Raw genomic sequence first — 26,040 nt, 5'->3', positions numbered from 1 at the left:
CACAGGTCAGGAGAAAAGCATGGCAGCAGGTGGCAGGAGCTGGGCACAGGGCAACTGGAGTGGAGAACAGACAGAACAGAGGAGTCAGGAGAAGGAGCTCACTGGAAGGCATGCTAAATACAACATTTGAAGCAGGAAGTGTCATGACCTGGCTCTGTCCAGAGTGTCATCTACTCTGGCTGGGCCGTCCTGCGAAGAAGGGATTGATACAGAGGTGGGGAAGGAAGATGGCGCAGGGGTGCAGAGTGGGATAGCTGCTGTGGCTCCTCTTTCCCTGATGGACAAATATCCCCGCAACTGGCTGCTCCCCAGGCCACCTCTCTCAGGACAGCTTCTGGGTAGGGCTCCCATCGTGTGGGGCGACCTCACCAGCTTCATCGGGTCCTGGGACCATTGCTTCCTGCGTGGATGGACCACCTGAAATGCGGTTCCAGCTTATTTTAAGAGATGTGGGCTCACTAGCTGGTCACGTTCTTCCTTGGAGGACGGAAAGCATGGGTCCCATGAAAGCTCTGCCTGAGCTCTCTCCACAGGCTTCATCACATCCAAAACTGTGACAGCTGACTTCAGGGTCTTGACAACTGGAGGAGGTTGCACTTATGTTCACTCAAGAAGGACTTATCTCCTTAAATAAAATGCTTTGGAGACCTCTTTCTGGAATAGTAACTTTCAAACTTCTCTGTGACCCCGGAGAAATCCATGTTACGTGACAGCCCATGCACGTGTGAGCCCTACCAGGGACCAGAGGTCTCCAGAACAGGCTTCCCTGCCCTGCGCTTCTACACACTGAAACATAAATGCTGGTCACAACCCACTCAGGTCTCCCAGCCACAAGTTTTACAAGCCAGTTCCAGAAGCCCCAGTGACACAGACTGAAGCTGAGAAAGGAACCCTCCTACCTTCAGGGCGGCAGCCTAGACCCATCCCAGCTGCAGAGCCCTGACCTGCCTGTCACTATCCAGTGGGACAACGGTCCCTCTCTTGTCGCCCTGGACAGAGTAAGAAGATAGAGTTGTCCTTCCTCCAGTGAACAACCCAGGGCAGTTCATCCAAAAAGAAAAAGCACCAAAAGTGGGATTCCTGAGGCCAGCACCACCTCACGCACTTGACCTTACTTGAAGCCTGAGCCACCGCCATTCCAGAAAATTGGGAGCCATGTCTCTTTCAATTCTGCCTTTCATGATTCAACCTTTCCCGGGAACTGTCACATGCAAAATGAGCATTTCACCCAACATCATCCACTTTCAAATTATAAGGAAACACCAAAGACACATTTCCAATGTGGCAACTGGGACTAAATTTTTCAACAAAAACTAACTGCCTCCTAGATTTATAGGCAGTCCTTTCCCACAAAATCTTCCCCGGGGACTATTCGGCAAACTCATGTTAGCTAAATGCTTTCCAGATCTTCTTCTGCCATATTTAATATTCTGTCGTTCCCCAGATTACATTCTTTTAAAAAAGTCAAAAAACAATTGACATTCTTGCAACCAAAACATATGCAAGAATAATTTTTGAATTTCAAAAAGAAAAATTATATATCTGAAAACTCTATTTAATTTGACAAAGAGGAAAAAAAATATTTTTGACCACATAACATACACAGACGAGTTAAATTTCTCAAATACTCCCTTTCCAATAGTTCGGCTTACATATTTTCCTTTATAAAACTGACCTATTTTCATAATTCTTAGCATGAAAAAGTTTTTAATGCACTAACAGCTGTAGACTTTTATTCCACTAAATTTACTCTAGACTTTAAAGAAAGATGGACTCAGAGAATAAAGACGGTTAAGATTATAAGAAATCTATCAAAAAACATATAAACACAGACACAAGGCCAGGCCCTCCCCCAATGAAGGGAGAAAGTGAAGAGTTGCTGAATGAATTCACTGTTTCCCATAGCAAGTCCTTGGAAGAGCTGGCACCTGGGTAAAGGAAAAGCAAATGATGCAGGTGGGGAGCTTGGGGGGTCAGGAGATGGAGAGCTGCAGAGAGACTGAGAGATGTAGATGCCGCACCTGAGATGCTCATCTAGGCCATAGTGGGATTGTTTCCTCTTTCGGCACAGCAACTCCTTCTCAGAAGGGAGCTAACATTTACATAAACTGTAAAGTCCATCGACCTAAACAACCACATGTAGAACAAGAGGGACCAGGCCTGCCCTGTTAAGAACAGAGTTGCCATATTCAACTGCTGTTTGTGATATGAGTTAGGATTATCATAACCTGTACTCCAACAAGCTTTTACCAATACCTTTGGTCCAGAAGGACTAGCCAAAAAGAAAGTCTGGCCTGCAGCCCACTGCTGGGAGCAGCTTGTGGCAGGGCCCCCGGAGGGAGCCCTTTCCCAGTCTCCTGTGAGCATCACAAGATCTGTACCCCCTCTTCTGTCTTACCCACAAAGTTCATCTGAGCAATGGCCACTCAGCCTCTTATCACCCTGATCCTGTCAGCCACCCTAAAAGGCAGAGCTAGGGAAGGCTGCTGGCCTGTGCTTGCTGAACCTATGAGTAGCTTTTCCTGCCCAAGGTCTCAGCAAGGGATGGACCCTGGTGGAAGCCATGGGCGATTTGTCCTGAGTCCAAAACAGAGCTTGATCATGCCTCCCGGGGTCTAATAAGAGAAGACAGTCTCCAAAAAATAAATCACGAGCCGAAATAAATAGTAAAGGTGAAAAAGCATCTACATGTGCAGAAGGACACTTGGGTTAATAACAATAAATCAATTTAATGCCATAACAATTATAAGAAACCACAATTCAATATAAGCAGGAAGGCCATGAACTTGGAAAAGCATGCAGAATATTGCAAATAAAAAATTGTACCAAACTTCATTAGTTTATGATTACAAATGTTATTTATTTTAATTTTCTCTGTATTCCAACAGGTGATAAAGTCACATGGTTCCAAATGCAAAAGACAAAGAAGGACATGGGGACTATGCAAGAAGCTTCCCCTGTTGACTTGGCGATCGTTTGTGTCCATACACCACGCGCATCCTGCTCAGTTTGTGTGGACACACACTGATCCATGTACCACATCACCTAACGGAGACATTTAAGTTGTTGCCAAAGTTTTGCTTTATATATAATGTGGCATCATTTTGCACAACTCCCTCTGTAGCAGCTAGAAATAGAATTGCATTTGTTTTGATAGAGAATGCCTGTCCCACTTCTCAGACGTTGCATCAATTTAAACTCCCACCAGCAATATTATGGGAATGTCTTATTTCCCCCATCAATGTTATCACATTTTTTTTTATATCTAGAACTTCAGTGTTGTCTAATTTTTAATATTGCTATTTTTTTTGAACTTTTTGTTGAAATATAACACACACGCTGAAGTGCCTGCAGAGTGAACTCACAGAATATAACACTGTTGCTCTCTTCCAGGTGCTGCCCCCAGCCCACCAGGCCCAAGTCGACCCTGTCCTAATGCGAATGTGGGCATGTGTTCAGTGTTAGCTGATGCCACAAAACAGTTCTCCTACCTGGCTGTCCCAACATATACTCCCACCAGTAGTTTATGGGTGTTCAGTTGCTCCACACTCACCAATGCTTGGTCTTGTCAGTGTTTTTTCCCTTTTGCCAATTTGGTGGCTGTGACTAATGCAGTTGAGCACCTTTTCGTGTGCTTATGGACATCTGGGTTTCCTATTTTGGAAAATACCCATTTTTCTATTGAGTTTTTGATCTTTTCATATTGAATTATAGGAGTTCTTAATACATTTGGGATACAAGTCCCTTGTTAGATCTACATATTGCAAATACCTTCTCCCATTTTGTGAGTAGTCTTTTCACACTTGTAATGTTATCTTTCGAAGACTAGAAATGCATAATCTTAGTTGAGTCTAATTTATTAACTTTTCTCTTTTTGCACATTTTGCATCCTATTTAAGAAATATTTGCCTACCGAAGGTCATGAAGATGTGTTCCTATTTTTATTTAAAGCCTTATTATTTTTGCCTTTCACATTTAGAACTGCAATTCATCTTCAATTCATTGTGAGTGTAAAATGAGGTAAAAGTTAAATTCTTTTTAACATATGTGTATGTGTATAATTGAATAAGTATCACTTTCTAGGGGGGGAATCCCTTTGTACTATGGTGTTTATTTTTGCATAAATCTGTTCTGAGACTATTTATTCTGTTGTATTGCTCTGCCATCTCTGTGCAGACAACACACGGCCTTCACCCCTCCAGCTTTCTCACAGGTCTTTCCCTCTGGTGATGTGACTGTTCTAGTTGTATTCTTCTTCTTCAAGATCACGTTGACCTTTTCTTGGGCCCTTTGAATTTTCTACATTTTAGAATCAGTTTGTTAAGTTCCAAAAAGGAAAAGAAAGGAAAGGAGAGGAGAGGAAAATTGCTTTTTAAATATTTCTATATACCTCTAATTCATGTGTCTCATTTTCAGTGAGGTGGGGTCCTACTTTATGCATTTAAAAACTGTATTCCTTGTCTGAGAACAATTTATCAATATGTTTTACTCCTTTTCCTTTTGGGCTATGGGCCTTTTTGCTGTTAATTTGTATTAGTTCTTTATAAATTAAGAAAATTAGTCCTATATCTACAATTTGACTTGCAAAGATTTTCTCAGTGTTTCATTTTTTGATTTAGCTTATGCTGTGTATTGCTCTCATTGTTTATTTTTATGTGTGTCAATCTTCCTGTTTATGATTTTTGTGTTTTGTGTCTTTCTCAGAAAGACCTTCGTCCTTCAAAGTTTATTGTTACAACTATTTAAAAGCATGCATTCATACTGAGAAGAGAAGAGTCTTATGTTAGAATGATGGAATTATGAATATTTTTCTATCATGGGTCTCCTTTAGGATTGTCACATGTTATCACATGCGATAATGTCATTTTTAAATAAATGTTATGGTCAGAGCATGTTTCAGTTTCTTCTGAAATGGTCTAGAACCACATCACTGGCTGTGGTGTGGACTTTGCATAACTTGAATGACGATAAGCCTGAGAGCCTTCACCTTCACAGGGCACCACATATTAGAAGAACCTTAACTACAGATAATTGTCATGATGTTTTCTCTTAATATGACAACATAAGGGATCTTAGCTGCAGCAGGCTACACATGCTGACTCGTCATATCCCTCCTCTCTCCTAGCAGGTGCCATAGGCAGTTTGTGTTGTATATTTGTATTATTTTCTCCAGTAGCCCCCCCACCACTACCGAACCATATACACATCAGGCCCGCAAAACCTGGACTCACCCACTTTGTCTATCAAAGAAGAACCAAATAGAAAACTCACTGATACCAAACTCACAATATTCATATACATGTCACCGTTTGCAGATGTCCATTAGGTCAACCTAGAACCAAAATCATTCCTGCAGCATGCAACAAAATCGGGGACAGAAATTTGCACAAAGTGGGGTCAATTCTAGCTCGTATTTAGTCATCCAAGACCTAGGCAACAAGCTGAGTGGCCACACTAAAGATAAGCCCATGTAATCTCACCAAAGGCCTCACTAGCCTCCCCTGCCCACCAGCTCTGGAGGAATGAGCTGGACCTCCAGGTGGTTAATCTGGAGGGGTAGCCTTACCCACAGTTCACAGGCAATCAGGCCTGAACGCCTACACATGAAGGGCCCAGTGCTCGCCCACACCTAGCACCTGGGCAGCTGCCACCTCCTTAGGGACCTCAGGACTGAGCTGCCCTCCCACCCAGCCAGCCCCATAAGCCTCATGGGGACTGTCTCAGTCTTGAAGTAAGGCATGAATGCAGTGACATTCTCAGAGTTCTTCCAAGAAAAGCTGGTGGGCTTTGCCTGGGGAAATCACAGAGCAGTCCCTGGGTGACACCGACTTCTAACAGCTTTGCGTTTTCTGCCCCCAACTGCTCACCACACACCTCTCACCACTTCCTGCTCCCTTCAGCAGCACAGAAAATGCTTCTTTCATTTCAGCTTTGGCTCCAGTAATGCAGAAAGAAGAAAGCAAGACCCCAGACAATGGCCACCCAGCACTCCTAAAGGGTGCCTTCCATTTCTAACCTTCATACGTAAAAAGAGTTAGAAAGTCATTCAGATGCAATTCAGTGCATGTGATAGTCAACCATCAGAATTTCTAAGGGCCATTAGCCCCGGACCCAAAGCTATGGGAGATAGAAACATACTGGGAGCCTCTTTAGGGGTTTATTAAAGAAACTCAAGAATTCTAAGCCTCGTATTCCCTTTCAAATGACATGAAATCCTCACACCATTGCAGAGGCCCTATAGTTAACAGTCAGAATAAAATGTAAATGCTAAATATTGTCCCTCAATTTGTCCCCAATCATTTGCAAAATTGCTTTCTAAAGGTCACTTTTCTGACAAAGAAGCAGCTCTAACCAGAAGTGAGTTTAAATTTTTTAAATGTTCTCTTGGCCATTTAATGTGTAAATGATACAGAGTAATTGTGCTCTATTGTAAATCTTGACATAACAGAGTCCAAAACAGGAATCATTTCTGGAACTGAGGTGGCCGCACGTGGAGAAACAGCCAGAAGTAAACATACAGAGCTTTTGTGAGATTGCTCTTGGTGCCGTGAGTGCCAATAAGGAGATTAAAGTCTCTGGAGAGTGACACGGGCATACCAGGGACCTTCCAGCTGAGGAAGAAAGCAGTAAAAAGAAATGTGTGCCAACAGCTGTGAGAGCAATGTGGAAAGTGGCCATGTCTCACTCTGACTGAAGAAGACAGGTGTCCACAGGGAAGAGAAAGAAGGGTGCCACAGCAGAACTGTTGGCCACCTGGAAAGGCCACACAGAGATGGCGGCTCTTGAATGGAATTAGATAAAGGAGGCGTCTGGACCAGATGGTGCTAGAGGAAGTTAGGTAACAAGACAACTTATACTCCAAAGCACTGTATATGAGAACAAGATGAATCCTGTGTATACAGATGAGACTGTGATTCAAGTCATTAGAAGTGGAGGGAGTGGAGCCAATTACATCTTAGAGCACAAGAAGGAAGAGAGGTACCAAAAGCAGGAAAAAGCTGCTCCTACTCAGTCATAGTGGCCAAGCGGTCATCATTCTGCAGGGATAGCATTGTCCCTGGAGAGGAGAGGGTGGAAATGGGAAGAAAATGTGGATTTGAGAGCATAACCATTGGCTTCCATCAATAGTGAGTGGCTGAAGCAAGCAATGCCTTTAAAGGGAATAACATGGAACACGTCTGTGAAATATTCAGATGTCAGGAGAACCTAGAGGGCAGCCTTGAGAAATGCAAGCTCATAAGACCCTCGGCTACAGCTGTTCCAAGAACCCAGAGCCCATACCTGGGAGAAAGCTGGAAGTCCCTTCGTGGTCTCACATGAAAGCATGACCTCTCAGTTTACCAAACATTTGTAAAGCCTGCCTCAGAGTGACAAATGTTTGTTTCCACAGGGACATCCTTGACCGCATGCATTTAATCGGTCATTAATTAATGAGTCTACAACATTTTTGCATATACAACATTGCAAATGACATTAAGGAATCTGCCATTTGGGGATTAAAATAATGCAAGTGGAAGTTAGAAATCTTCCCTATTCTAATTTCCATCCAAAATTCAAAAGTTGGCTTTTGTCTATGTCAAGAGTGTCTAGACTAGAACCGTGCTCAGAGTGTGGTGTGTAGACACAGCATCACCTGATACAGCATAAGCAGGTACCTGCTCCCAAGGGCTGTCCAGCTTCACCTGTCACAAGGCCCTCTTGCTGAGCTCCCAAGCTGGCCTGCAGCTGCCCACAAAGGCTGTTCATGATTGATTAGGCACTTTATGGGAGGACAGGGTAGGCTCTCCTGGCAGTACCCACTCTGGGGCTTTTCCTCACAGGGGGCTCAATGAGAACACCCTTGAGTTAAAGCCATTGCCTGAGCAGCGGTGCTAGCACCACTGTGAGCTCCCTCCCCACACCGTGCTCCCACCAGCCCTTTTCCAGCATGGAGGCCCACACATTCACAGGCTCCTCTCCGGCAGTCATGGGCTGCGATGAAGCAAAGGTCAGCCGTGCTCCTAGCATCCTGCTCCTGGATGCCCTTCTATGTTTGTAGTGGGGACATAAGTGACTAATAATGGAAACCGATGGCATATGTTTTGGCAGTGGGTGTCTGGCAATCAAAGGCAGCTGAGTGGGGTACCCACAGGCAAAGAGGAGAGAGAGGAAATGGTCAGTCTGATCCCATGGTGGCCCAGATCCACAGGATGGACCCTGAACGGCTCGTAGCACACACAACTCGCTTCTGACAGTAGGGTACCGTTGCTAGCTCCAGGGCTCTGTTGAATTTGATAAAGACAACTTAATATAACACATGTCATCTCAAAATAATTTAGTCCATACTTGAGACCTTTGACCATGGTCTCTAATCCCCAGAGCTCCCGAGAATTCGGATTAACCTCCTTGATTTCCCCTTGCTTTCCTTAACCGTACATTCTAGTATCACTTAGACCAGTGACAATTTTTGACCAAAGCTTTAAAGTACACTCGATTATCCTAAAGTGCCAAATGTAAAAATTCCAAGACTCTGAAGTCACTTAAACTTTATTCACCCTTAATTTTAAGACTACAAATATGTGCGTTTTGAGGGAGGTGTCGAGAGTGTGTGACAGCTGCTCATGTGCTGTGTTCTGGAAACCAAGCCATGCAGTGTTCTCCTCATCAATGAGGATCCAGTTCCTGAGTGCTGCGATCTGTGGGTGGGTGGGGAGGGACCACACAATCCTGATGTTGGGCATGTGAGCACCAGTTTCTTCTCCAATCATCCCACAGCAATCCCCAGTCCAGGTACACATGAATTTTAGGCCACCTGTCAGCTGCACCCCGTCCACATCCAATAAGCCCAGTCAAAGCATCGCCTACATCGGTGGTTCTCAAAGTGTATCCCTGGGCAGCAACATCACCTGTGGACAAGTAGACATGCAAACTCCTGGGCCCAACCCCAGAACTGCTGAGTCAGAACTTCCTGGGCTGAGGCCCAGTATCTAAGTTTTAACAAGCCTCATAATGGTTGCAAATTTTGCTAAGGTGAAAAGACCACCAGCTTCCATCGTCCCTTTCATCATCCACATACTTTCGTGACTCAGGTGTCTTGTAACCCAGAGTACAGAAAATAAACTGAGGATCAGAGTCAGGATTCTCCAGAGAAACAGAACCAAAGTATGTACATTGAGAGAAAGAGATATATTATAAGTAATTGGCTCATATGATTATGGAGGCTGCAAATCCAGAATTTGCATTGGAGGTTGGCAGGCTGGAGGCCCAGGAGAGCCATTGGTGCAGATGGAGTCTGAAGGCTGTCTACTGGAGAATTCCCTCTTACTCAAGGGAGGTCAACTTTTTTGTTCTATTCAGTCTCTCAACTGATTAGACGAGGCCCACCCACATTGGGCATTTGCTTTACTTCGTCTATCAATTTAAGCATTAATCTCATCCAAAAACATCCTCAAAGAAACATCCAAAATAATGTTTGGTTAAACATCTGGGCACCCTGTGACTGAGTCAGGTTGACACTCAAAATTAACTAACATAACCTTTCATACACCTGGTCAGCAGAGGAGCCAGGACTGGAACTTGGGCAAGGAGGCCTGACGGCTGCTACCCGTAACACCACCAGCTGTTGAAGCTGGCCCCTTTCTTTCAGGTACCTGTGGTGGTAAGGGAGGCACAGTTTGGTTACACCCCAGCCCTCTCTGCCATGTGCCAGTGGTATGATCCAGTTCCCTGGCTCTCTCTCTGAGCATCTTTTCCCCTGAAACATGGGCCTGCCCCCAGCAGCAATGAGTGGGGAGCTTCGGGCATCTTGCAGCCTCTGAGGGATGCCAGCTCCTTCTGCTCTCAGTGTCCCAGATTTGCACTCCGTTCCATTACAGGTCACCAAGGAGACAGAAAAGAAGGAGCAACTGGAAGGAAGGAGCCAGCTCTGAGGAGCTGTGCATCACCAAAGAGTGACTCAGGTGCTCAGTCACCTAAGCAAGAGACAAATTTCTCTACAAGCCTACAAGGTAGGCTTCAGGGTTCCCGGAATTTAGAATATAGACAGTGGTTGACGGGTTTCTTCTGAGCTGAGAGAACACCACGACATGTCACACAAGATCCTAATAAAACTCAAGACCAAATGTAAGTAAAATCTGATGAATTCTTTTTTTTTTAAGTACCCTGTTATGGTTGGTTATGACTTCAAAATAGCCTCGGGAAGATTGGAAGACCAACCCACAATTTAACAAATAGCAAAGGTTAGAGAAACTAAGACAATCCAAGGACAGTCCTGCTTCTTCCTGTCCAGGAATCGAGTCCTACAGAAGGAAGTCTAGAGTCCTGACTAGGACCAGAGGCTAATTTGCCTCTTGTTTACATAAATTTGCATATCACCTTCCAGCAACTTCTGCCCTCTGAAGTGAGGAACCTTGGAGTGCAGCATGCAATGCAGGGAGCTTGGCTTATCTGCAGATTCTTAGGTTTAATGTAGGGAGGAGGCAAGAGAATTAAAAATATTAATCAAGCCACATTCAGTCACTGCAATATACTGATCAGCTCTGCAGCCAGGCCCAGAGGACACCTTCAGAACAAAGGAAGGCTTCTGCTGGATAACTAACGACCCATTCTCCACACCTGTGAAGGGGAAACAGGAACCAAGAGTCATTCCTATGGCTAAAACCATGGGGAACCTAAGGATTAAAGGCTAGGAACTGCTAGTAGACCTTTCACACTACATATTCTACCCCTTCCTCACTGTATGTCCATATCGAAAGAAATGGGAACTAAAGAATGGCATATAAACTGAATTCCCTGAACACTCTAGGTCCCTCTCAGTGCCTTTACTCGTGTCTCTCTCACTGCCCTCATCTCTCTATTGTTACTGTCCCTTTCAGTACCTTTACTCTATCTCTCACTGTCCCGCTCGCTCTCTGCCTCTGAGAGGACACCACACTCTGTCTGTGGAGTGTTACCCCTTTTCCAATAAACTTTCCTTTTGACTCTAACTCTAGCACGTGTGTTGAATTCTTTCTACACTCTCAGCCAAAGGACGCTCTTCTTCTCTCAGTCTGCAAGTACATTTACTCCTCCTGCCTCACACAGTCCTGTCCTCAAGTCCCTTCCCACCCTGCTCCCTGCTCACAGCTTTTTCTACCTGGAAAACAAAACCCCAGCCCTGTCATGGGAGATCGGAAAGGATGGAAGGGAACTGTCTACTTCTAGTGCCTGCTCACCCTCTCCATCTCCAAGAACCAAAAGAAAAGGGAAATTGATGCCACTGTGGCTATTACCAATGGCTCGTTTTCTATCCCAAACTGACACCAGGTCTGCACCCAGAAATCTCTCGCCTCCTGCTGGCACAGCTTTAATCTCCCACCTGATAGACCCTCCAGAGCATCCTGCCTACTTACATATTCCTGTCTTGTACGTTTTCACACTGACACCTGGAAGCTGGGGGCAGGTGAAAGAGAGCCCACTTCTCAATAGCCGCATGTCCACACTTGGTTCTGTTCCTTTCCTTCTTTCTTTCCCTCCCCGCAACTTTCTTTCTCCACACCATCGTCCTTTTGTCTAAGTTCTCTGCTCATCTCCACAGTTCAGTTGGCCTCATTCCCTTAATCCTCTGAATCATGAGGAAGTTGGCACAGTTTCAACTTCACTACTCAAATTTATCCCATTTTTCAATTTTCTACTATTCATTCCATTTTTTAAAAATCCAATCACGCTTCTTATTACTCACTCGTAGTTTCTCAGTGTAACTCCTCTCTCCATTGGTATCAGGCTGTATCACTATGCATTCGATGTCACAGTTTTTCCAGGCATTTTGTCTATAAATTTCTGCTCAAGAAACTGACCAAAGAACACCTCCAACTGCCACCTCAATGCTGACATGTCGGTCTTCCTTGTTTAATGACTAATATAACAGCATTAATAAATAGGTCTGCTGAGAGGAAAATCAATTATTCTCCAGGGACAGATATTACATCTCGATCTAAAAAAGAAATGACTGTCAATCTAGTTTTAGACACAAACTTTATTATATTCTTCAACTCAAAAGCCCCAGTGATATCCATTTGACCTAGGATGAAATTTTAGACTCCTTGGCCTCAGGTCGCCTGGCCACTTCATGTTAAATGTGGCCCTCTATTACCAAAGTAAAGGCTGAATAAGTAACAACATTATTATTCATTCGTATTTTTACTCAACTCTTTCTTAAGTGCATATTGTCACCTCAATGAGCTTGAAGATCCTAGCATCCAGAATCATATTATTTATGGCATATCCTGCACAGCATGGAACACACTGTAAAATTGCAAGGTGCCTGTTGAATTAGATACTTGGTTAATAAATATTTGATAAGCCTGCACCAACTTCAGAGAATAACTCAAGAGGATTCAAAAAATTACTGTAAAGCCAGGCCTTGGCAGCATCCTCCCACAATATCTCATCTGGTTGATAGAACCACAAAACCAAAGAGAAATGAAAGATCCAGAAGAACAATCAAGGGTGCAGATGCTCTCTTCTCTAGACAGAAAAGAAGCTGCCTCAGGAAAGTCATCATTAAAACAAGAGAGAGGTCAAAACAAGAAAAGTATTTAGCAAAAGCAGTTTAAAATCTACTCCAATCAGTTCTTTTCACTTTGTCAGTTCTGACCTGCAGTGACAGGAAGCTCTGGAGTCCTTTGAATTCTCTACAAAAGGCCAAAAAAAAAAAAAATGGTTTTGGTCTACATAGACCTACTAAACTCCCAGAATCTGAATTTTATCCTTTGTCATTTTCTGCTTTCTTCACTGTAGATAAAAAGAAGTAGGGGAGTGTTTCTTAGCCTCCCCTTAGTCTGTGCCTGGGTTATCTGAGCCATGTTTTCTACAACTGTCTTTGGTGGCTACATGCGTAGAGAGATCTTTAGTCCCACGGCGTTCAGGGGTGAAAATTTTCTGACCTTTGGAAGCACTGAAAGAGATGTGCTGCTATAGTAATTTGAGGAAGCTTTTAAAAATCTTGGTGGGATGGATGGATGGAATGAAGAAAGAGGGGATGGATGAATGGATGAATGGATAGACGGACAGACGAATAAATGGATAGATGGGTAGATAGAGGGATGGTGGGTGAATGAATGGATACATGAGGAGGGAGAAAAAAAGGTAAAGAGAAATGGGGGGAGGAAAGAGGAAGAGGAGAGGAGAGGAGAGGAAAGCAGATAATTTTGTAATGTTCATGATTAACCTTGGCCTATCTCCATTTATTGGCTCGTCCCAGCCAACACAGTTTCAACGCAGTCAGCAATATTTCCCACCTATTAGCACAATAACATCAACCCTGAACTCAGTTCTTAGAGTTGCTATTTTCAGAACTCATTAGTGTTTTGAATTCACAAATCCTGTGGTTTAACACCTAGCGACAGAGGTCAATATTTACAGCATGCTAACAATGTCACACTCTCATGGAATTTCTCCCAGTCAAATCTCAAATCTCAGATAAATATATGACCAACTTTAATCACAAACGATGACAAAGGGCGGACCAGTAGATCTCCCAAGGAAAAAAAAAAAATAAGTAGAATTTTACTTGAAAGCAATTTTACAACATAGAGCTGTAAAAATGCTTATATATATATGCTGACCTCATGATCCTCTCTCTAGGAATATATCCCAAGGAAATCATCAGGAATAATAAGATTTATATTTTTAAAAGTTCACCTCAGAATTTGTCATAGTAACACACACTGGAAACAATCCAAATATTCAACAATAGGGGATTATTATATAAATCATGATACATAAAATGATGGTGTATAATACACTTGTTAAAAATCTTGTTCACAAAGAAATCCGACATAATCAGTAAGTGCTTATAATACGATCTAGCACTTAAAAGAGAAAACATCAAAAATATATACACAGTAATTATCTAAGAAAAATCACCATAATAAAATATGAAACATGCCAACAATAAGAATAGTAACGGTTTATCTCTTAGTAGAATTATGAATAATTTTTACTTTTCCCTTTATACTTTTCTATATTTTTAAGTCTTCTACAAAGACAGATTTTTTTTAATTTTTATTTTTATCAAGATAATACATCACTTGATAATCAGAAAAACAGAAGAGATTATGATGAAAAGGCAACAGTCCTGCACCCCTCCCACTTCGAGGAAAATCTTGTAACTGTTCTGGCCTCTTGTCCTAATGTCTGATTTATATATTTAGGAGCTTAGTTATTTTAATGGATACCTTTGGAACCCTAAGAATATTCTTAAATATCTATTCTTTTTTCATCACCTTTCAAAAGTAACTCCTGACATTATACTGTGTAAGATGAGAATAACATCTCTCCCATCTTCTCCTCAGGCCCCTTTTGTGACTTTTACTTGAATTTTGTCAAAGTTGTTAACATTTACCATTTTACTTCAGTAACAGATAAGGAACCACTTGTTTATTTATTATTTCTAACAATGGAAAACAAACGAGCATCATTTATATTATTACAACTATAAAACATGAGCTTGTTCTGTGCTCAGTGTTGCTATGCTTGGCGGACATCCTTCTCTACGATCCCGCCCCACACGCTGTCAGCTAGGGGTAATATTCCTGGCACTAAGGTCAATTTCTCCTTTCTTCTTGCTCTTTATGGCTTAACTTAATGCCGCTTTTAAATGTGTTTTATATTTGCACCACAACTTTCTCAAGGAGCTTGTTGTTTTTCTCTGTTTTTAGTTACCTAGTTTATTTTTTCCTTGTGACATTTGACCTGATTATAGTCTCAAAAATTGTTCCAGGCTCTGAATCACAATTTCTCCTCTATTGGGCCTTTTTTTTACCTGGGCGTCTATTTCCCAGGCCTTGTCATTCAAGGATCCTTAAGAATATAGTTCCACTGAACTCTACCTGGGAGATGGGGCTGCCAGGGCTGTGCTCTGGTCAAGGAAAGGCGGTTCTTCTCCAGAGAGCTCTGCAGAGAGAGAAGGACCTGGGATCTGCACACAGGATCCTCATTCTACAAAGCGGGGACCTCCTTCTCCAGGACATCATGAGCTCCAGGACACTTGCTCTCCCTATGCCTCCAAGGCCTTTCTCAGTGACACCCTGGAGAGGTGGAGGGCTGGGACCACAGTCCGACCAGGGCACACTCAGCTATCTCTCCTCCCAGCACATGCAGCGGAGTCGGCCCAGGGTTGGGTTCAGGGGCATCCCGCAGCCCTTCCTTGTCAGGCCTCACACATCTGCCTCCACCAGTCACCACACGGGACCGCCTAGAAGGGGATGGCCTTTATTGAGTGTGGTGGCAGCAGCAGCAGACCCGATGCTATGGTAGTGACAGCTGAGTGCTTCTGACCACCTCTCCTACAGCTGTGGAGCAAATCCCTCTTCGAGGGGCCTGGGGTGCATTCCAGGGTCACAGCAGTTTCCTGTACCAGACACGTCAATATGGTAATAGTAATGGTTCCAGGTTTTGCTCATTTGTGACCTCATTTTCCAAGTGAGGTAGGGCTCAAGGAAAACAGTGGTTTGAAAAACTGTTCTGGGGGAAATAACTCTTGGGATACATCTCTGTGCCCAGTTAGAACCACAGTCCCAATGTCCCGCTCTTGCCCACCTGACACCTGCCCCTAGAGGCAGCATCCCCTAGGATCCCCCAGGGGTGGCAGTCAAGAAGGCCAAGAGCTCCCCAAAGGAAACCCTGTGTTCAGAAGTCACAGACTACAAAGGCGGCATGAATCAGAATTCCAAATATAAATCAGTCCCCAAAGAGTAAAGGCGAGACCACAGAACAACTTGCATCTTCCCTACCTGGGATGAATCCTGCCATTGCCCGGTCCTCCCGGAAGGTCCTCCCAGAAAGAGATGGAGCAGGCGCGAGTGTCAGCTCCCTAGGGTGAGCTCCCACAGAAAAAGATGCCTCTAGTCAGGGGTGTTCTACAAGCCTCTGCTCAGAGTGGGCTCGGTATAAATCAAAGTAGATTGCATGGAGTTAGGTGCAGGAGGAAGGAACATTTTTACTATCCCCATCAAAGAGCAACAATGCTCTTGAGGCTGGCATGGATCTCAGTGAGCAGAACAAAACATCTCCTTTTCCTTGCAGATCAGGAGCTAGACTCAGGTAGCTGGGAAACTCCACCTCAGTGGTCCCAGGGCTTCCCCACCCTGCCCCAGAGTTTGGCTTAACTCCTGTGTTTCATACAGGGCCAAGCCATCGGAGAACCCTCTCAGAGTTCCGAGGGGTGCCATGTCCCTGCATACACGGGCCCCCAGGCTCCCTTGCCAGGTCCAGTACTCTGCCCAGCTGGATACAACCCTTCTGAGGATGCTGGAGGCCCAAGGTGAAATGTCTAGACCCTATGCCCCTAAACCCCTGGTATCATCCAAGGACAGGGAAAAGATCTTATAGGGGACACACAAAGCACTTACAGACACCAGGTATTCAGGAGGAGCCTCATGTGCCTCCTGTGGGTGTAGTCAGATGTGGAGGAAAAAGGAAATCATGAAGGCAGAAATGCGTTTAACTCCACAATGACATCTCCTGGTCAGATCAGATCAAAAAATTTGGTGGTTTGGTGCAGGGAAATAACACATAAAATCATGTGCACCATGTGTACGTGGAGTGAATGCGTTATCGCTGTGACGGAGACCACGAAGCCATTCTTTGATGCATAAGAAGGGAGGCCTGGCCTAGCTCCTACAGCAAGACAGCGGCAATCTGAGCTGTCCCCTGGGCCTGCAGAACTAAGGCTCCTGGAGGAGCTTGGTTTCTCACAGATTAAAGGGGCTGCGCCTTCAAGATGGTCTCATGCTCTAGAGAGGAAGCTGCTCCAGACCTTCTGAAGGAGAAGCAGAAGCTGAGCGCTGCCCTCAGGACACCCTCACTACTCCTGCTCTTGGCCTGAGCCAGTACTCTTTCAAGACTTCTAGAACAGAACGTCAGTATTTTGCTTTATCTGGAGGGCTCTAAAATATGAGGTCTGGCCTCAATCAACAACACAGAGGACTTGCCCCTGGCATATTCTGGATACTACTCTGTCCCTGCCAAGGCCCACAAGGGACATGCCGATCCAGGTGGATTGTCTCCTTGGGTTCCTGGGCCCTATCCAGATGCCAACAGATACACTGCTCAGTAGAGGACTACCCCTCTCACTCAAGGCTTTGTTATGCAACACTAACAGTTTCCACGTGATAAAGACTTTCCTTCTTAAAAAATAAATGCTGCAGGAAACATTGAATGTTATGCTATTTCCTAGGCCTTATTTTTAAATATTTAATTTTCCTGGACATAAGTGCCAGGAAAGTAACTTGTCTCTCCTAAAGAGCTGCTCTGGGTATTTTTTTTTTTGGGGGGAGGTTGGTTTTTTTCCCTCCTTTTATGAAGAACTGGTACTTTTAGGAAACCCTCGGCTGCCGAGAAATTAGAGTCAGATATTAACTCAATTCCAGCATCCACTTTATCTCGGATTCCTGATGTATTCATTTCACTTCCCTCACTTTCTAGTAAAGTTGCCCAATTTTCTTGATTTTATTTTAAATTTTTGTGTGAGCTGCCAAGGCACCTACAACTTTCTCGAAAGCAAGGGAGAAATAAAAAGTTGTGGAAGAGGCCCTTGTAAATAATCAGCACCAGGCCTGGCATCCTGCACCATCACCTGAGGCGGCCTGGGAAGAGTGAGAGTGGGGAGTGGCAGGAGAGGAACAGCCAGGCACCTAGTCTAAGTGTCCCCTGGCTGTCCAGGGAAGCATTTGGTCTCTGGATGTGGAGAGAAAGGGTCATAGTAGGGAGCATCGGGAGTTCTGTTCCCAATTGCTGTGAGCACCCCAAACACAGCATCCCAAAACTTAGTATTTTAAATCAACCACAGTCTTTTTCTGATTTCTCACAGTTTCGGGAAGCACTTGGTTGCATGGCTCTGGTGTAGGGCCTTAGTACTGTCACCAGGCAGTGGCCAGCCAGAGCACTGAGGACCGGCCAGTGTCCTGTCATGCTGTCTCAAGCATCTCCTTGTGCTCATGCCTATGGCTTCTTTGTGTTCCTCTCACCATGGTAACGCAAGGTGGGAGGACTTCCTGTGTGTTGGCTCAGGGCTCCAGAGAGCACTGGGCCTCAAGGTAGGCCCGAGTTCAAGGAGCGGGCAGACAGAAACCTCACTGCTCCATGGAAGGGCTACCACAGAACAGATGGGCATATGTTAAAGCTGCCACACCCCCACCATTGCCTGCACAGGTCTGCTGGCCCCAACCATAACTGGAAGGTAGGCAGGCACGTGTCAGGCAGATTTTGTCTCTTGCTATCCAGAGCATCTGCTGCTCATCAGAGTGTGCCTCTATGGAGAGGCAGTGCTGGAGAAGAAGTGCCAGGCAGATCTCACCCACCAGCCCCTCACCCTCAGGCCAAGCATATGCCAAGCTGCTGGCTGGAACCTCTGCACCAAAGAGAAAGAGATTGCCAATAGGCTCTGCAGTCTCTTTCTCTGCCAGGAGCCTGTTTAGCTTTGGCCTTCCTGGGAACAATGGGAAACTAGAGTATAATTAGCCCCTGGCTCTGAGGCTAAGAGGAAAGCACAATATGTGCTTATTCATTTAAAAAAAAAAATAGGCTCTAAGTTCCAACTCTCAAACCCATGCTTTTTGCTAAATCAGCGGAAAATATTACCTTTAGAAGCTACATTAGTTTGTGAGGACTTAATGTTGTGTGATGATGGGTGAAGGTGAAGGAAGAGATTTGCATGCCATGTGGGCATGGAGAGGGCACCATACAAAGAAAAGAGCCCACACTTCCTCAAGAGCCTGGATCAGGGCTGCCAAGGGTCTATGCCCTCTTTGGGGGCTGCCAAGGCCTCTGCTAGGCCTCAGTCCACCCTGGACATCCCTAGGACCTCTCCCTCGGCCTTCGAGGTCCAGTACCTGAGATAGCCCAAGCCATAACACACTGGTAAGCAGCCCTCCCCCTATCACACCAGAGCCAGCCTGCCTGCCCACAAAGGCCACCCCCACCACTTCTCGTCACTTGAGGCCCAGAGTAAAGACCTCAGCTTTTCCAGCTCTGAATCTCACAGAGCCAACAGTGAAATGCAGGAACCATGCTAAGATCAAAGTGATCTTTCTGCAGCCCTCCCTCACGGGCATTTCTGTCTCCAAGGCCACTTCTGCATGATAACACTTGCTAATACATCTGTCAATTCAACTCTCTAAGATCTCCTGGGAAGGTGGGAGGTAGGAGAGCCCAGTTTTGGCCCATGAGCCACAAGCCACATAGAACTGGCTGCACTCTGGTGTGGTGTGAGACATGACACATTGCTTCTGTAACTTTGGCTTATTTGAGGCTTCTATGCCCAGGGTCCTGAGCACAGGGCTTTACCACATGTAGACCACATGCATATCACAATGTGTTGGTGACAACCATTTCTGAGCAGCATTAATTCCTATTGTGTCTTTTCCTATACTCAGCAGAGACAGGTGTCCCCCAGCCTCTGGGAGCCATGCATGGTTCCAAGGACCCAGCAGGCAGCTAGGATTGTGGCCCCAGCAGAGTAGTGGACTATTCCCATCCTCAGGTCTCAGACAAGGAAACTGAGCTGGGCCATGTAACTCGAAGACTCCAAGTCAGTCTGACTCAGGCCTCAGGGCTTTTGCCCCACTGACTAGGCAGGACAAATGAAGACCACTGATGAGTTCTGTCTTTTGTGACTTACAGCTACTACTTTTATTTTGAACATGCAGACTCAGTCCAAGGTTATCAGCACACCAAAGTCAAGTGTTAGAAGGCACAAATGTTGTGGGACAGAGAAAGTTTGGACTCAGACAGACAATGGTATGCATAGAGTCCACCTGAGGGACCTTACTGTGAGGAGGCGGTTAATGAAAGGATGTGTCCCTCTATGCATCCTTCGGGTCACTTCTGGATTGGATGCAGGTGCTCTATCCGCACACTAGGTTCCATGCAGACCCCTTGGCACAGTAAGCATGGGGTCAGCCTGCCTCACCTGCCTCCAGGGAGGCCAAAAGCCAGCACCTCTCAAATAGGCCCTCTCTCCAGCAGATGTTGTCACCAGCAGTTGGACCTTTGTCCTGGAGGTCCCTGGTGTCCTGTGACCCACAAAAGCCCCTGATGCCCTGCACCCCTCCCCCAACCCCTGAGAAGGATGCCAGTACCAAGCTACCTGGAACACCACCAAGCAGAACTGCCCCACCAGCACCACCCCTCAAACCTGCTTATCACTAAAACCACTCCATTCAGGAGGCAGAAAGAGCAGGGAAGTGTTTTCTGCACTGGCTCTTCCTTTTTCTTAAAGTTGCCAGGGACACACAGCTTCTCCCAGCAGTGTGAGCAGTCTCTCAGCAAGAAAGAGATTTTGGAGAAGCTGAGATGGTGAAGGGACAGACAGAAACGTAAACGTAACATGTCCTGTGACATTGAGAACTGAGGGATTGAAGTCTCTCCAAAGAATTGAAAATGACCTTATCAAAAAGTAACAAAATAACTCTTTTCTAGTTGATAACTTTTCTTAATTTTTTTTTGGTTTGGTAACCAACAATTTCCCTAACTTTGCCCTGCATCTCTGGACATGGCGTTCAACTTCACTCACCCTTCCATAAACCCTTTGCAAATATATTTCATATATATATGAGATTAAGCTTGGCACGAGATGCCGTTGGGAAAGCAAGCTCCTTTTGGTCATCTGGACTGATAATGCATTAAATGGGTTCCCCCAAAATTCACAAGTTGAAGCCCTAACCCCAGATGGTATAGTATTTGGAGGTGGGGCCTTTGGGAGGTGATTAGGTGTAGATGAGGTCATGAGGGTGGCGCCCTCATGGTGGGGTTAGTGCCTTCTAGAAAGAAAAAGAGACTAGAGCTCTGTCCGCCATGTGGAGACAATGAGAAGGCGACTGTCTACAAGCCAGGAAGAGAGCCCTCACCAGAACCTGGCCATGGTGGCCTCCTGATCTCAGACTTCCAGCCTCCAGAGCTGTGAGGAATGAATGTTTGCTGTTCAAGCCACCTGTTCTATGGTGAGACTGAGACAGAACCTGAGGTCCAGTCGAGGGACCTCATTCTTTTACTCTCATGCGGCCATTCATTATGTGACTCACAGCAGTGCCTCCCTTGCCTTCCTGCAGATAGAGCACATTCCTGTGAGTTTCAGAGCCAGACTGCAGGTCCCAGACCAGGGGGATAGCCTGTGTGGATGCCTTTGAAGCATTCTTCTCTAAATAATTCACCTCAAGGCAGAGCCCTACGGCTCCTCCAGACACCCCGGACATCCCCTCCACTCTCCATGGAGCCTGGCACGTGTACCTCTCGTGGCCATTACCATGGGCAGAATAGTTGGCAGGGGAGCTAAATTCCCCTGAGTTCCATTCTGTGTCGTGGAAACAATCCTACTACCTCTGACATTGTGTAAAAACACAGAGAATGACACATTCTAAACGAAAGCAAAGATAGTACATGTATGCTCCAGAAATCCTAAAAGGAAGAAGTGGCTAAAATTTGACAGCTGAAGTCAACTTAGTAGTTCCTTTAAATTGGCAGGAAAGGATCCATGCAGCCTTCTTTCAGGTTCTTGCTCTGTACCAGCACTAACCACGGACCATGCCCAGCAGGGCTTATTGGGAAGCCCTGGGTTTTGCACCATCAGGATCTATGCCCTATAGATGCCCAGTCTTCCTACCACTGATGTCTGAAATCGCATGGTTTCACAACTTGCCCTTCTCAGGGCAAACTCCATTGACCTCTGAGCAAGAGTTGGGGTGGGGATTTAAAGGACGCCAGGCTCTCAACATCAGCCTTTGTGTTATGAAGCCTCTGTCAGCATGACCCTACGCCTGACCTGCCCTGAAGACCACCCCTGAGGTAGCAATGTCCCTGATCGTTTTAAAAACATAAGTCAGGTCGTTGAGTCCAACCTTCCACAAAACCCTTTGCAATGCTAAGTGCACATTCAAACCCCTTAAAGTAACTTTTTAAATAAAGTACAAGAATGCCCAGCTCCCCCAACCCCTAAGACTCTGATGGAGGTGTTATAGGAGGAGGCCTGGGCATTTCTTAATAAACTCTCCAGGTGACACAAATGAGTAGGCAGAAGTGAGAATAAACACAGCAAAATTAGTTAAACTGGGCTTAAACAAACTTAATGGGAGGGCGGTTAATAGAATTTGACATGTAACAATGACTCAACGGATGGAGTGAAAATATGCATCACCAGGAATGACTCCTCGTAGGTGGCTGCCACCTGGGATGCACAGGGCCATCTCTGGGATAGCCTTCCTCCCTCTTACCCCCAGCGAAGCCCCACCCTTCCCCAAAGCTACAATCAGGTCAGCAGTAGACACCTGTCCCAGGCCCACAGGAGACCTTCCCACTGGGGCCTGACAGCCTCCCACAGCCACAGTCACCTGTCCTCCAGACTGGCCCAACAGCGGCACTGCTCTCTTTTGCACACAGTCCACAAGGGCCAACAGGACCCCAGCTGGCAGAAATTGTGCCCACACAAGTGCACTAGGAGCTGATAAGGATGCCAGGCTTTCCCCCAGGACACTTGGCCCATGACTCCTGGGTGAAGCGAGGCACCAAGAAGGCTCAGAACTGTGGACTTCCAGGCGAACCCAGTTAGGGAGCAAGAGTGACTCCTCAAGCCTTTATGCCTACATTGTCCTGTCTTTTACCTTTAACATCTGTATTTTGACATAATCTCAGACTTGGAGGAAAGTTGCAGTAGTGCAATGTTATCAAAACACCTCCAATGGGACTTTCCAGTTAAGGACACTTTACCAATTTTACTTTATTCCTCTCTCCCTCCCTCCCTCCATCTCTATCTCTGTCTCTCTCTATCTCTGTCTCTGTCTCCGTTTCTATCTCTCTGTCTCAGTGTGTGTGTGTGTCTGTGTGTGTGTATTTTTTCTGAACTATATGAGAATTGCAGCAATGATGCCCTTTATCCTAAATACCATATGTCTCCTAAAAGATTCTCTTATGTAACCACAGTAGAATCATAAAAACCTGAAAATTAACCCAGATTCAATCCCAATGTCTAATCTGAAGCCTTCATTCAGACTTTGCCAGCTCTTTTAAGAATGCATTTATAGCAAAATCACACAGAGTAGGCCATACTCGCCAGCCACCTCTCTAGCATGTCTCCAGAATTTCTTTGCCTTTGGACGTGAGTAGGCATACAGGCTAAGTATTCCGTAAACTGTCCTTCAAGTGCAGTTTGTCTGACGTTCCCTCACAGTGAGACTAAGTTGTGCCTGGTCAGCAGGACTATTCCAGAAGCAAGGCAATCCAAACCCAAGGGCCCCGCCCTTGGACCCCTGGAGGTGTGTGGGACACCTGGCGGTTGCACCTGCTTGCTACATCACTCTGGGTGGCACCAGTGGAGGAGCCATTCCCATGGCCTTGTCTTTGGGGCTAGGCTGTGTGCGCTCTCATGTTTAAACGCCTCTCGTCACACAGTGCAGGCCAGGGAGCCCCTTTAACGGGCTATCCTGGCCATCACCAAACAACCAGCAGAAAGTTAAATGTCCCTCCTGGGGACAACAACCACTGTGTGCCCACCTCAGTGGGTCTGCTTCCCAGGGAAGTCATTTGTGGCTTTTTGGCTATGAAGTGTATTTAATTTAGCCTGGCGCATAAATTCACATCCACACAGGCTTCAATAAAGTCCTCCCGCGGGGCCCAGGCTTGATCTGCAGCCATGGAAGTCCATGGCCAGGCGTCTGCGCTGGACACTGAGGGGCTGGGCTCCCGCACCCACCGGCAGGGCCCATGATTGTTATGTAAACAGAGAGGCACAGTGCCGGGTGGCTCCCCATCTGCTCCGCGGCACACTTCTTGCCTGCCGCGTGCTCTCCAGCGCACTAATCATTTTCCATCCTCTTAGGTGAAAACTTGGAAAACGCAAGGGCTCTCAATCTCCTTTTCATTTGTAAACGAGTCATTTCAGCTAAGCATGGCCCCCTATTCTTCTCCAGCGTTTGTGTTTGTGAAAAGACCCGTCTCAAATTTCTGGAGCCGAGCAGCTGCTACTGAGGCCTCTTTTCACTCTGCCCGGCACCCCAAGCCCTCTGCCCCTCCCCCTCCTTGGCCCTTTTGTCTCAGGCAGAGCCAGCCCCCCACTCTGACCCCTAGCCAACTCGGAGCCTCCTCCTTTGTCAGCGTCCCCAGACAAGTTTCACCCTAAATCAAGCATTGTTTGGGCTCCTGAGGCCAGCACGTGCCCATATCCCCTAATCTTTTAATTTCACCCCAGGAAAAAGCAGCTGTTAGTGATACCCAGCTGTCGCGGACCTGCTGCCTCTGGGAGAACAATGACGGAGAAGAAGGGAGGCCACAGCCTGCAGAAATACGTACATCTCCCTTCTCTTTCTTCCTCTCGCGGGTGGTGGTTTCTCTTTTTGCAACAGTTGGCAGCACGTGCTGTGAAATGCTGCCCTGCTAGAAAGATCCCCCTCCCAATTCTGCTTTTGTCCAAACCTGTTCCTGCCCCACACCCTTTGGTTTGCACTTGGGCTCATATGAGAACCAAATCATTCCGTTCCAGAGATCTCCGGGATGTGTCATTATCCCTTTGCTGCTGCAAAAATGATCATCTAATAAATTACAGGGTGAGACCCAGACGACAGACAGAGGCTGCCTGCTTTGAGCATGCCCCATGCAGACATCCTCCCGTGGCTGCTCATTACATTAATGCTTTCTGAGAGTCACTGCAATAAGTCTGAAGTGGGGCCAGGTTCCCCAGAAGCGGGGCCAGGTTCCCCCATGAATGTGTAAGCAGAGTGCAGGAGGCTCACCTGGAAGCGCATGCCGCCGAGGCCCACCAAAGCTAGCCCAGCGCTCTGAAAGGGGCTCGGCAAAGGCATCTCACCTCTGCATGCTCCGTTCTCTGGAGGCCTTTCTCTGGGCACACAGTGCCCCAGCGGCCTGAGGCTCTGAGGAGTGAGGGCTCAGGAGACCTGTCCATGCCCTGAGCTACCAGGTAACCTCGCTGGGGCCTCAGTGCCTCACTGTGAGAGTAGGGTTGGTGGGATTCTCCACAGCAGCACTGTTCGTTCAAACTTCCTGCGATGATGAAATGTTCTCTCTTCACTGTCACTACAGCCACTGAGCACTGAGAAACTAATTTTTAAATTTTATTTCAATTAACTTAAATGTAAGTGGCCACATGTGGCCAGTGGCTACTACCTTGGGCAGCTGAGCTGTGGGTTCTCAAACATAACATCCCATGAGAAACGCACAATACAGATGCCTGGGTCCTACTTTCTGAGGGTCCATTGCATTCTGGGTGCAGCCTAAGTATTGGGATCTTTCAGGCTCCCCGGGGTGTTCTGAGGAGAACAAAGTGGGAGGCCTTGCCTTAAATGGCCTTGTGGCCAGAGTCCGGGCTCTGCGGAGACGAACGGTACATTTGGAAGACATGTTCCTAATTCAGTCATAAACAGAGCTCTCTAAAATGCAGAAGATTAAGAAGAATTACCCAGTTGAGAGGTTCCTCACAGTCGGCTGCAGCACCCCCTCTCCACTTTTGTCCTTTCTCTACCTGCCATGTCCGATGTTTCAGGACTGCCCTACTCCAAAGTTACAAACAAAACACTATCAATTCACAGCAAACCAATGCCCAGAGGTGACTTGCACAGCCCCAGGGGATGTGGGCCCTCTCCACCCACTCTCTCACCTGGTGGGGAATTGAAAGCCTCCAGCAGAAACTCGACCCTGGCCAGGGCATATGGTGAGCCACACACCTGCCTTGTGAGGCACCTGCTGGGCCTCTCAGTGGTGCTGGGCGGCTGGCTCGGGTGCCCCAGGCCACAGGCAACCGTCAGACTCATTTGCATACTCGACGAGGCCACGTGCCTGGACTATGGGCGGTTCTGACATGGCATGTCACTGCTTTTAAGATCAGCAAATCGGGAGAAAGTTACATGCTCAGACAACAAAGCTGGCAGCTGTCTGGGACGTGTGCTCTGGCCTTCATGGGGCAGACATGCACACGTGCTCACACATGCACTGAAGGAAACTGCTGCCCACAAATCATATGTCATGGGTTAGAAGCCTGTGGAGATAAGAGCTTGGCTATCGAGAGGGCAGTGGCTGGCA

The 26,040-nt window shown here is 46.3% G+C and overlaps 1 long non-coding RNA gene across 1 annotated transcript; it reads right to left on the bottom strand.

The window, feature by feature from the left end:
- Nucleotides 1-8,658: 8,658 nt before the first annotated feature.
- LOC120594130 (uncharacterized) lies at nucleotides 8,659-25,762 on the bottom strand. Its single transcript, XR_005650496.1, has 3 exons — nucleotides 25,619-25,762; nucleotides 11,699-11,950; nucleotides 8,659-10,593 (listed from the first exon to the last, which is right to left on the bottom strand). It is a non-coding gene; the product is annotated as an uncharacterized LOC120594130 (long non-coding RNA).
- Between the last annotated feature and the right edge of the window lie 278 nt (nucleotides 25,763-26,040).

The sequence above is a fragment of the Pteropus medius genome, unplaced genomic scaffold, assembly GCF_902729225.1.
Source record: "Pteropus medius unplaced genomic scaffold, Ma_sr-lr_union100, whole genome shotgun sequence".
NCBI classification, from domain to species: Eukaryota; Metazoa; Chordata; class Mammalia; order Chiroptera; family Pteropodidae; genus Pteropus; species Pteropus medius.
This window is presented reverse-complemented; position numbering and strand designations above follow the sequence as displayed.